The following is a 14,015-nucleotide window of genomic DNA, read 5'->3' as shown; positions in this document are numbered from 1 at the left end:
AACAAAATAAGCCTAAGATGCTGAAAATTTTAGCCTCCAAGTGCTAAAATTGATATCACCCAAACTGAGGATATCACGTAAGGCAAGGGGATATGCTAGACACATTACAACAATCTCACACTCAGCATTGCCCAAGCAGTTTCAAACATACATCCCCACTCTAATACAACTCAATAAGAGTTTAGTTATAACCATTTTTCCCAAAATGTGCACCTATTCAAGAAAGAACTACCATCCTAGTTAAGGATCTCACAAAAAGTTGTTAGACCATGTAAGGAATCAAGGATATGTTGGACAGTTGCAAGACTAGCAACATTTTTCACAAGCATTTTATAGGCTCAGTGTACAATCGTTTTACTTAAAAAATACTGGGGGAAAATCTGGTGGCAGGCATCATCACTTTGCTGCCACCATCCATCTTTACAATCTCCTCTACACACCTGATGAGTTGGGCTATCATTGTGTGTCCCCTTCTCATCCGTTATAATAGCAATGTTGGGGCAATGATCTCACCTAGTTCATCCTTGTGACTTTCAATTCCCTGATCTTGATTTTGGGTGCTCATATTAACTTCCATGGCACCTGCTTCTCAAGGCCATGTTTTATCATCATTTGAGAGGGTCCTCAAAGTCTACCTTAACATTCCTTTCTGTATGTTATTCACTTTTTTGAGAGGAGGAATCCATCTCTGTCTCACTGAGAGATAAGTGTGAGTACCCTAAATTTGAACTTCCTATTGTCTCTAATTCAATCAAAGCATATGGTGTCATCTAGCCTTCTAACCTTTGCTTCTCTTGGGGGTTGCACTTGGTCCTATAACCCCTTCCTCTTCATTCCTCTCGTTTGTGATTTGTTGTCACTTCCTCTATTCTTCTTGTTGCTTTGGTTTCTTGATTTCTTGAACCTTTGAGGAGTTGTTCAAACAATTCCTCACCTAGGTCTTCTACATCTACAGGAACCACCACTGCATCAAAAGTTCCCTTATCATTGTTAGCACAATCTATGGCAGAAATGTCTCCTTACATTTTGTCTTACTATCGCCTTGGGTGTACCTTCAACTTCCTCAATCTAATATGGGATGTGCACCCATTTGCTTTCTCTAATCAAATCCACTAATAGGCGAGATAATGATATTATCTTTATCTCAGTCACTAGTTGCATTCACCCAATGATCTTCTATGTGAGCTATGTGTTCAAACCTGACTCAATATGCCCTTCGAATTTGATGATGTGGGTCGAAGTTGGGATGAGCATTGTACATGCCCAATGAATAAAACAAATTATTTTTCAGTTGTCTTTGAAGCTAGGAGCGATGGGAAAATCTCACTTGAACTCCCAATATGAAAAAGGAAAGACACCCCAATTTTGTGCTTATGCTTCTAGATCTTATCATATGCTAGCAATTGCCTTGCTACTTCTATTATCACCATCTTATTAAGTGGGAAATGAGGAAGTTTCATTAGGCATAATGTGCTTCCTAATACTCTAATATAGGTGAACTTAGGGAATTGAATGTATCAAAATCCATGTTTCATGACCAAATCCTCTACTTGCTTGGACAATCTTTTATGAGGAGTTCCTTGCAGTACTCTTACTATGCACATGTCGAAGACATCATTTGCATTTATGAACCCTTCATTGTGTGAAGTTGTAGTTGTAGATAACAATCGTACACCATGTATTGTCATGCCTTTGTTCCAAATTCACCTACAACTTCCAATCCTCTGAATTGTCAAAGCCACACATTATCTATACCTTGTAGAAGCTTGTGTAGAATGTCTTTGACTTTTGCACCGTCTTTAATTGTTTATCCATGTTGTTGTCAATCATGGTCACCCAATCAATCATATCATTTGTATTAGTGATTTTCTCAATAAAGTAACACATCCATGGCTCGAAAGGTGTTATGTGTTAGCTCCCATAACTTTGTTTACCACAAGGATTTGGTCTCTAATGTCCTCCTTGAAATCAGACTTTTTTAATTTTGGGAGTTCCGAATGATGCTTCCTTCGCCTTGACAACCATTTGTTATTAACCAGAGCGACATATGTGCTAACGCAATTCTCGAATTCCTCCATGGCTGATTCTTTTCTCTTGTTTATGCTACCTTTGTGATGAGGGATATTGAACACCTCCCTTGCATCCTTAGCTTTTATTGCTATTACAACAGTTCCTCTTGGCGTAACCACCTCCCTTGTCTCTAAATTGTATCTTTTGGCAAATTCAATCACTAATTCCACCCATTGCAACAGTGGTGGAAAAGCAGCTGCACGTACAATCCCACTTTTCACCATCTTCTTGGCCCACTCCAAAGGATTTCTTGGAAAAACATGATATCTCACCAAATTTATCTTATATGGCCAAAGGTTGGTACCATTCACTCTCTTTCACCTGGAATTGAAATGAGTTGGACGTGTAATGCTCTTGTTGTCATCCTTCATCTGTGCCTGCCTCCTCCATCTTAAATTGAGTCCACCCTTAGCCTCAGCTCCAGCACTAGTTCATGCTCAGTCCTTTACACCTTTTACTTTCTTTCTAGAGCCTTCACCATTACTACCTCCCACCATTCTTCAACCTGCCAACACAATTCATGATCAGATATTCATATTTTATTCGTGTCTCAAATCAAGGACACGAGTAGTGATAACAAATCAGACTCGTGAGTAACTCATTTTGCAGAATTGACTGGAATTTTAAATTCTGATTGCAGCTAAAAATAATGTCAGTCAACGTTCTTAACATCACTGTTTAGTTTTCATCCTAAATTTCACAAGTCGGATCTCTGCCAAATGCCACTAATGGCTGCTTAATCTCAGCCTGATTTTGTGTTGCTAAACAAGAATTTTACCATATTACATGCCCAGATTTGCTATATATCTGTAACTTATAGCCCTTGCCCTTTTAGTTTATTTCCCTCGAAGAAATTGGGGTCTTCTCTGTTCAGGAATTTCTATGCTTCAAGTCTGATTATTAATCAGCAAACTTGAAACTCCTTGTGGAAGATGTTGTAGATGTATTTGACCTGCTCCTCTTGAAATTGATCTGCACTTGATTGAATTGTGGTTTGAAATGGGCACCAGTTTCTATGCAAGGTCGACTTGGCCTATTTATTTAAATTAAATCATTTGCACCTCAATATCACAGCCCTTCATGGCATAATCACGCCGACTTAGCATACTAATTAAAAATATTTGAACTTTTAAAGGGGCTTGCACCTCTTCATGGTTTTGATTAATTGAAATTAATTAAAAAAATGAATTAAATCACACCCCCTTGCATAGGCGACTGGGTTTGTTGATAAAATGGCGCCCAGCATAAATGGCATTCATCCAGCATGGAGCCCAAGAAAGAGCAGAATACACCCTCTCTTGGGCTTGGAGCCTAAGATGTGTGTGCCATATCTCAAGCATATCATTAATTGTCCTCATTTCTACATGCTATTGGCCTCAAATTTCCAGATTTTGACTTTGTACCATACTTACACCGCCCTAGGGGACAAGGGGATGGCGAAACGAGGGGACAACTTTTTGGGACAGGGGGACAAAGGGGCCTTAATTTGGGGACGGTGGAGGGACGGTGGGGGGATGGTGGCGGGGGACAAGAGGGATGAATATATCTATACATATGGTACTTAAAAATGCTAGTTATGAAAATATGTATTGCAATATTGGATATAAAGATGTAAAAGAGTGAATACTTGAACATTGCATTGAATTGGAACATCGAACATTAAACATAAATAGTCGATGCTGCAAATAGTGAATATCAAGATGTCCCCCATCCTCGGTGGAGGTGGCGGAATCTAGTGGCACCACTGGGGACGGGGAGACAGAGCACCCAAGTCTCCGGTGCGTTGAAGTCTCTAAAACATCAGGCAAAAAGGGGGGGGGACGCATCCCCATGTTACTATGCTTTGTACATTCAATTTTGTAAGTTAATCTCCTCATTTTATTTCATGACCATGTTCAGATTTTTCAACTTTCGAACTTAAAATCCCTTTGTGCAATCTCCAACTGGCATCAAATGTTTTCACAAAACTAACTTTTTGTTTTCCCTTGTCAATTTGTTTTCATATTTTAATCATTGTGGAAGTGTGGAGCAGATTTAGAGAAAAGGTGGGGGATGATGTGGTCATGGAGCCTAACAGAAAGCAAAAGTCGACCATTTTTTGGGCTTGGCACAAATTTTGTTGTCTTCAAAAACATGTTAAATTGGCTCAAACTTTCAACTTTACCACTAGCTTCCCCTCCATACTGATCAACCTTAACAGCAAACCAACTCACTTTTTCAGAATTTTGCCAATAAACATGAAACTCACTTTTGATTTTCCCTCATTTTTAGCAGCCTGTATGACATCTAAGTCTCAAAATTCACCCTTCAAGTGAAAAATTTACTTCAACATGCTATAATTGTCTCGACATTTTCTGATTTTGGTCTACATGGTGGGCGAATTTAGGAGTTAGCTGAGCCTGGAACCCAACAAACAGTAGAATTGCAATCTTGCTTGGGCTCCGGAGCCCCAACCAAGGTGGAAATCCACCCTCCCAAGTAAATCTTCCTTCAACATATTAGAATATTAGAATTTAGAATATTTCTATTTAATGGTCATCTTTTGTATATCATGTAAATATGTAGATAAGATCGTTTCTATGATCTTTTTCAGTTTCTTATTAGAAACTTTCTATTCTTGTATACTTGTATAATCTATATAATGATCGTTTTGATCATTTGTTAATACATAATATTATTCACCAATTACTTCTCAATATTATGGTACCAAAGCATCATATGATTTTTTATTTTTCTAAAAAAAATCACTCCAAATTTTTTCAGTTTTTAGCAAAAAAATAATTAATTTTCTGAACACCTATTTTGGGAAACTCTCATGGTGTAATTTTTGCAGGGATTTCATATTTTTTGAGCCATTGTGGTTTGATTTTCTAAAAATGATGCCAATATACCCATAAATTCTCTTTTGCAACTAGCACAGGTTTGTTCTACATCACTGTTCATCCCATTTTTGGTCAAATTGTTGTTCTTTGCTGCCCTAGGACCAGCAGTTTGGTTGTCTTTGCTATGCACTTCTAGTTTGGACCTTTTTTGTGATAAAAGCGACTAATTTGCAGGTCATTTTGTGCTCAAAACAACCTGCATTATCTGCACCCACCAATTTTTGTTTTAGCTATCCATTTTTGGTCTTTTTTCTATCTCTCGACAGCTCTTTGGACAATCATAAATGTCGTATTAGGGTTTTATTTAGATATGGGATAGATTCAGCTCGAGTTTTGAATGTTTCTTTTTCTGCAGGAAGCTTCCCGGTCCGTTCATGGCCACCTTGAGTTTCTACAAATTTGACTAGAGTTTTTAAATTTAACCCTTTAGTTTAAGTCAAAATTATTTTGACTACAAATTCCTTGGGGGTTTTTTGAGATCTCTTCTAGGTCTTCATTAAATGTTTTTGGGTCAGCCAGAATTTTTTCTCAAAAATCTTACAAACCATACTTCAATTTTTTGAAGTTTGTACCTGCATCTGCCTCCGTTTTCTTCACTGGGATTTTTGTTTTAGATTTTGTTCTATCACCTCTTTGTTTTTTGTTTTATGCATTGGAAAAAGTGCAGGATTGTGGCATTGACCAACATAATGTTAGAAGGCAATCAAAGATTCAACAGCAAAAATTATAACACTTGGAAGCAATGCATGTTTACCATCTTTGAATATCATCACCTTGATGATCTTGTTTTGGGAAAAAAGGCTCGTCCTACTGCACTTGGATCAGACCAAGACAACAACCTTGATGACTAGAATCAAGAAGTTGTCATCCTTCTCAAGCTCTTCGTCATAGATGATCAGCTGCCTCAGATTCCTTTGGGCAAGTCAACGTCAAACATTTGGAAGCATCTCAAAGAGTTGCACAAGACATCAAACAAGAGCCAAGCCTTCTTCCTAAAGAACCAATTATTCTCCATCATGATCGATGAACACATGTCCTTACAAGAGCATCTTACAAAGATTAAGGACATCATAGATCAGTTGACAGCTATTGCTCAGCAAATGAAGAAAAAAATATGGTAGTCATCACCTTGATGAGTCCACCTAAATCTAACGAGCGCTTTATAGAAACTCTCAACATTACTTCAACTGATGTTGATCTGAAATTTTCATAGTTGTGTACCAAACTTCTGCGACAAGATCTGGAAACAATAGTTTGGTAGCAATGTCACTTTGTCCTCCTCAATGTAGGCCTTTGTAGCTAAATCCTCTCACAAGGATAAAGGCGAATCTCAGTCATCTCAATTGAAGGGCTCCAACCAATCTCAAGATGGCTCAAAGAAGAAAGTTCCATGTAACTATTGTCATAAATATGGCCATCTGATCAAGGATTGTCGCAATCGTTTGGCTTCCGAGCAAGGGAAGCAAGGAGGGTCTCATCCTAAAGCTAATGTTGTTGAGCACACCAAGCAAAAGAAATCATCTTTTTACGCCTTCATACCATATGAGATCTTTTACTTGGTATATAGATTTTGGTGCTTCTTGACATTTCACTCATAAGCCTAATTGGTTTATAGAATTTTCTCCCTTTGGAGGAGGTGAAGAGTATACTGTTGTTGGCAAGGGCAACATTCAGATACAGTCTAGAGGGGGGAATCTCATATTTCTCAATGTATACTACATTCCTAACATGGAAATAAACCTACTCTCAATAAGTCAAATCATTCTCCTGAGCTTGATGTGGTATTCAGTGTAGACACAAGTTTTCGATTGTTGTTTGTGCGATCCACACTATTGTAGTTGTTGCCATACAAGATCATGGTATATACAAACTTGTAGATATGGGTGATTCTCTTAAGCATGCCTTCACACTAGAATCATCTTCTATCAATAGCATCTGGCATCAACAACATGGTCACCTAAACATTCACGATCTTGCTCAGCTTGTTTGGGAAGATTTTGTCCATGGCCTACCTGAAATTCAAACTTAAAATCATTGAGTTTGTGGAAATGTTGGGCTAGGAAACAACACAAGACACCATCCAAGGATGGTCACTTATAACGAGCCTCTAAGGTAATAGAGTCGGTCCACGTTGATGTATATGGTCCAATAAATACTCCTTTTGTTATTGGGTGCAAGTATTTCTTTCTTTTTGTTGATGATATCAATCATAAAATGTGGGTATACATTCTTAGAAAAAATCATGTGTTTATTGTATTTTAGAAATTGAAGGCCTTAGTAGAAAAAGAGTCTAGTTGTTCTATTATAAACCTTAGGTTTGATAATAGGGGGAGTTTTGTACTACTACTTTCCAAAATGATACACATGGCACCAAACGTTAGTTAACCACACCACACACGCCTCAACAAAATGATGGTGTAGAAGGTTGCAACTGCACCATTACAACAGTAGCCAAATCAACGATGGAACACAAAAATGTTCCTATCCAAAATTGGGTTGTAACAATGTTTACTATAGTTCATCTCCTTAATTGGTCTCCAACACATGTTGTTAGGAGGAAGATGTGTGACGAAGCCTAGACAGGTCACACACCCAAGAACAGCGATCTGAATTTTTTTGGATCTTTAGCATATGTATGGATTCCAAATGCCTAGCACTCTGAGTTGGATTCCAAGAGTCAAAGGCTTATGTTTACAAGATACAGTGACAAACATATGGCTTACCAGCTAATTGATGTTGACACTAATTGTCTTATCCTTAGTTACGATGTTGTCTTTGATAAAGAACAAGGACCTTTTCAGCTTTCCTTGTTTGAGTAGTATTCAGAGGATGGGCCTTCGAAAGCATCTGATTTGGGTGTTTCTCTTCCATTAGGTTCACCTACTGGGGATGATGCAGATTCTATACTTGATGATGCACTACCTAAATTTCCTTTGGATGATGCTAATCTTCCACGTGTTCAAGATCCTCTTCCACCTCCAACTCCAATTATTACTCCAGCTAATGTTGGCACATCTGCTCTCCGGCCTAAATGATGGGTTAAGACCATCAGTGATCTTCATCCTAAAGAGCTCATTGAGAGTAGATCTTCTAGAAACAAGGGCAAGCAGAAAAATACAGTTAACAAGGCTAACTTTCATAGTATTTAAGAGTCTTAGACAATTAAAGAGGCAATAGGATTCCAAAGTGGGAACAAGAAATAGATGCAGAATACCAGAGTCTTCAAAAAACAACACCTAGGTTCTCTCTAATCTTCCTCCAAAAAAAGAATCCCATTTTTTGCAAATGAGCATATAATCTCAAATATCATGCAGATGGTACCTTAGATAAATAGATGGCTAGATTAGCTACTTGAGGATTCATGCAACGGAAGGGCATTGACTATGAGGAGATTTTTGCTCCTACTACCAAGATGAGCACAATTCGTCATCTTCTCGTCATTGCAGCTCAATTTGGATGGGAAGTCCATCAGATGGATGTTAAGAGTGGCCTCCGCGACAATAAGTTTGTAACGTCCCCATTTGATCCTCTCAATTTTGAATTATTATTTTATGTTAATCTTCGAAACCCAGAGAATACTTTTGATATTGCTTATATACTTATCATGCCTAAAGGTGTGTGACTTTTCGGTGTCCTTAGTTTAATTTTAATATTATTATATTGTGATTTAATAATAGTGAAGCTATTATATTTATTTATTATATCATTTCTAATAATATTATTTATTTAGTTTTAATATTGTCACAATATCAATTTATAATAAGACTTGATGTGTTATTGTTTCATATATGTTTATATTTAAGGTGATATGATAATATTTATATTACTATGATATGTATAATATAATATAATTTATATTTTTATCTTAGTATTATATTATATTATTTATTTGTATATATATTTTCTACTTTTAATATTATAAACTTTATATCTAACAGTTGTTTATTATTAAATCTCGTCTCAAGGTGGGGATATCACAGTCCTCCCCTCTCAAATTTGCTTGTCCTCAAGCAAAGATTATTCATACATAACCTTTCTAAAAGATTGAACATACAAAGCATATATTTGGATGCAATAACACATATAGGATTTATGCAGTATACATATTAATGCATGAAAACACAAAGTAGACACATGAATGCATGAATACACGAAGAAGACACAATGTAGACACATAATCCATACTTTCTTGATTAATGTGTTACTAGAGTCAAGAAGATGATTTACTTCTTCGATAGAATCTTGCAACCACAAGTTATCATTAGTACATACATGTATATATAAGTTTCAAAAAATGTAAATCATGATAAATTATTCCATGTCAGCCTCAAAAGATGGAAGGAGTTGATGTTATCCAAGTTGCCTAAATGCCAAATGTGTAATGGACTCACTCAAAGTTTACAGGTCCAAACCTGTGTCTCAAAGGATCACAGGTCGCTGACCCCTAACCAATCCTGGGACCAAGATCTAATTAATTGGACTTCGACAAGCCCCTCCTTGGTAACATCACTACCTTCTCTTATTGGCCATATAGGGAGTAACTTTAATTCTTATATAGCTGGTCATATTATCATTTGAAATCAGTGAAAGATAGAGTAGATGTTATCCAAGTTTCCTAGATGCCAAATGTGCAATGGATTCCCTCAAAGTCTACAGGTCTAAGACCATGTCCCGAAGGATCATGGGTCATTGACCCCTACCCTATCTTGGGACAAAGATCCAATTGCTTGGACTTAGACAAGCCCCTCCTTCGCACCATCATACTCTTTCTCAAATGTTAAGAATATTGGAATTTTTTTCTTTATAATCAAACATAATTACCATAAAAGGGAAAAATAAAAAAAATAAAAATAGATAAATAATGTCTATTCAATGATAACATAGAAAAAATCCTACTCTCAATTCTAATTACCAATTATATTTATTTAAACTTTATCAACATTCCTTGTTAGTTGTAATTGGCTAAGTATAAGATGTCCAAGATAACCAGGACTATATGATTCATCGTTCCAATATGGTAATTCACAGTATTGATAATTAATTTTCTTATTATAATATTACTTATCAATTATATAAATCATATATATTATTGATTTACATGCTTATTCATTTAGAAAGATAATTATTTTTCTCATAATACTAATTTATATAATTAATAATTTTATAATAACATGTATATTCTTATTAATTTTAAATAAAAAATAACTTTTCTTAGCTTAATAGCATTTTATCCTTTTACTTGGTTCCACGTATCATGTCTTTTTCTCTTTCCTTTTTATCTCTTTTTATTTCCTTTTTTAGGGTCTTATACTAAAGAGGGATAGATATATTGTTAACTTATCAAAAATGGAAGTTCTTATTTCAATTTTTTGTCTCTTGCTAATGTGAGCTTCTTTTTGGTACCTTTTTCCATCTAAGTGTTGCATGTGTGTTTTCTCCCTTTATCATTAAATCGGTTCTTAATTTTGGGTTCAAAGACTTCTGTAGTAATAGACATGATGCCATCAAAAAAATTCATTATAGCCAAATCGTAATGGACCTAAAATGGTCTATATATTCAAAAGTATATCCCCTTTTATGAATTCTTAGAATTATATCTAAATCTTTAAATTGCAAGATTCTTCTTTTTGTTTTTAAATGTCAACGAGCCAAACAACATGTCTGAAATAATTATTTAAGGTTGTACATTTGGAATTATCTTGACCCGCCAAATCAATTATATAAATAACTGTATCCATACGGTTTTAGCGAAAAGATAATAGTTTGCAACCATAGTAGATATACAGATTGGACCTGTTTATTATTATTATATTCCTCTTCTATTAGGTTACTGCAATTTCCGGTTCTACAAGACAAATAAAAAGGAATGTACAGTTGTTACTATCTCTATATAATATTGTCTTTTATATATGTCTGATAACTAATATTACACATCGTTGCATGCTGTCCATAGCTAGAATCTTTTTTTACATCAGTCTCGTTCTTTATCATTGTCACTAATTATTCTTGTCAAAATATTTATTTGTTTCACTTTATCTACCACTGGTCATTTATATTATACCATTAACGGATGACTGAAATGAACCAATCATTGTTCTTGTTTGTTTTATAGATGGGCTAAGTTGAAACCTGTGTATGCATTGATGTTTCTAAAGATTTCATTTTATGGGATTGCCCTAATGACCACTAGATTGATGGTGTGATTTTCTATTTGTTTGATAATGGATCTGGTCAATTCATCATTTTTTTATTATATTCGGTCATTTATTGGTTCTTTTAGTGTTCATCTCCCATGATTCTAAGGATAATCGACATGTTCAGAACATATTATTGCAAGTTCATCCACTTATGTTGGAGCTTTTGGAATTAGATCTTTCTGTGCAGTCTCAAGTCAATAATGTTCCAAGCATTCCTTAGTTTTAATATGATCGAATTAGATGTCTATCCTCCTCTGTGATCAAACTTTAAGGTCTCCAAATTCTATTCCACTCTGTTTGATGCCTTCATCTTTTGCAACCAGCCTCTAGGACTGCATAGTATTTTAAGTGGAAGTCTTGTATTATACTTTTTCCTTCTTTATTCTGGTAGTCAAAAAAATTCTTTCAGGTAGGCAGGATATTAGCTCTGATACCATTTGTAATGTCCCCATTTGATCCTCTCAATTTTGAATTATTATTTTATGTTAATCTTTGATACCCAAAGAATACTTTTGATATTGCTTATATACTTATCACGCCTGAAGGTGTGTGACTCTTCGGTGTCCTTAATTTAATTTTAACATTATTATATTGTGATTTATTAATAGTGAAACTATTATATTTATTTATTGTATCATTTCTAATAATATTATTTATTTGGTTTTAATATTGTCACAATATCAATTTATAATAAGAGTTGATGTATTATTATTTCATATATGTTTATATTTGAGGTGATATGATAATATTTATATTAATATGATATATATAATCTATTATAATTTATATTTTTATCTTAGTATTATATTATATTATTTATTTGTATATATATATATATATATATATTTTTTTTTTTTTTTTTTCTACTTTTAATATTATAAACTTTATATCTAATGGTTGTTTATTATTAAATCTTGTCTCAAGGTGGGGATATCACAAAGTTGCAAGAGTTAGTCTACATGATGCAGCCTCCTGGTTTCAAGGTTGTTGGCAAAGCACATCAAGTATGTTCACTCAAAAAAAGCACTTTATAGAGTCAAATAGACTCCTTCAGCATTATACATCAAGATTGATTGGTACTTGTTTGCAAATGGTTTTAAGTATTAGCCCTTCTAATAGTAATTTGTATATCAAACACACTATTGATGATGTTCTATTTCTTATTGTCGATGTGGATGACTTTAACAATACTAGCAGCTCAAGACATTTGATTGTCAAGACTCAAAATCAAACAAAACCTGTTCAAAGATTAAGATATGAAAAATTTAGGGTTTCTCCATTATTGTTTAGGTATTGAGGTTTGACAATTGATAATAGCATCATTATTTCCCACTCTAAGAATGCCATGAACTAGCTTGACATGTTTTGAATGCCAAATTGTAAACCTCCTTCCACACCCATGGAGAAACAATTGAAGTTGTCCACCAAGTTTGATTCTACTATTGACAAAACCACTTTCAAGCTACTAGTGGGCAATATCATCTATCTCAATGCCACTAAACCTAATCTCGTTTTTTGCAAAACGCTACATTTTACGCTTCGTAACAACCCAAAAGGCTGATCATTGGATAGCAACGTAGCATGTACTACATTATGTAGAGGGCACCCTTGATTATGGACTTCTTTATACTAGGGGTCATGATCCTAGACTCAATGGGTTCACAGATTCAAATTGGGTAAGTTCGATTGAAGATAAGAAATCAACCTCTAGATTTGTTTTAAATTTGGAAGTAGTCACATGGACTAGCATAAAGCAACAGGCAATGTCTCTCTCCTCGATAGAAGCACGGAATTAAGGAATAGTCAAGGCAGCTTGTGAAGCAGTTTGCTTCGTTAGATGCTTGCAGATATGCAAATATCTCAAGCAAGTTTGATTCCTTTGTTATGTTATAATGAGGGAATTCTCAAACTTGTCAAAAATCCGGTCTTCCATGAGAGAACCAAATATTTGGACATTCATTGGCGTTACATTCGACAGTTTGTTGAAGATGGAGCAGTTTAGTTGAAATATGCTCCAATTGCGAGTCAGACTATAGATATTCTCACCAAACCTCTCAGCCCTTAAGAGTTTACTAAATTCAAGGGGCAGCTTGGTGTTGCTGACAAATTGACCATTAAGGGAGAGCATTAGAACATTAGAATATTTATATTTAATGGTCATCCTTTGTATATTATGTAAAATATGTAGATAAGGTCGTTTCTACGATCTTCTTCATTTTCTTATAAGAAACTTTCTATTATTGTATCCTTGTATATTGTATATAATCAATCATTTTGATCATTTGTTAATAAATGAAATTATTTAACAAATATTTCTCAGTAATAATACAAGCCTCTTAAGGGTTGTGATTTCACCAAAATTTAATAAGTTTACTAAATTCAAGGGGCAGCTTGGTATGGTCAATTACTTGGCCATTAAGGGAGAGCATTAGAATATTTCTGTTTAGTGGTCATCCTTTGTATATTATGTAAGATTTGTAGATAAGGTTGTTTCTACGATCTTCATTTTCTTATTAGAAACTTTCTATTATTGTATCCTTGTATATTGTATATAATCAATCATTTTGATCATTTGTTAATATATAAAATAATTTAACAATTACTTCTCAGTAATAATACAAGCCTCTTGAGGGTTGTGATTTCACCAAAATTTCAAAGGTCGCCTCCCCCCCTTTTTATGGTGATTTTCATTTTCATTTTGGGGACTCAATCAGCTCTTGCTAGCCTTTACTTGTGGGCTTGACTCCCTAAAAGAATCACACTGCCCAAACTAGACTCTCTAGACAGGGAACCCAAACTACTACTAAAGCTAAAAGCAACTACGGCTAACCTACTGGTAAGCGGGGGGTCCCCATTTGCAATGGCG

The 14,015-nt window shown here is 35.0% G+C and overlaps 1 protein-coding gene across 1 annotated transcript in view; it reads right to left on the bottom strand.

The window, feature by feature from the left end:
• Nucleotides 1-14,015, bottom strand: part of LOC149542147 (F-box family protein with WD40/YVTN repeat doamin) — a 174,236-nt gene that overhangs the window by 115,041 nt on the left and 45,180 nt on the right. The gene's annotated exons all lie outside the window — the stretch shown is intronic.

The sequence above is a fragment of the Cupressus sempervirens genome, chromosome 8 (genome assembly GCF_028749045.1).
Source record: "Cupressus sempervirens isolate cs-2001-9-10 chromosome 8, ASM2874904v1, whole genome shotgun sequence".
Taxonomy (NCBI): domain Eukaryota; kingdom Viridiplantae; phylum Streptophyta; class Pinopsida; order Cupressales; family Cupressaceae; genus Cupressus; species Cupressus sempervirens.
Note: the sequence above shows the minus strand (reverse complement) of the source record. Positions and strands in the feature narration are given on the sequence as shown.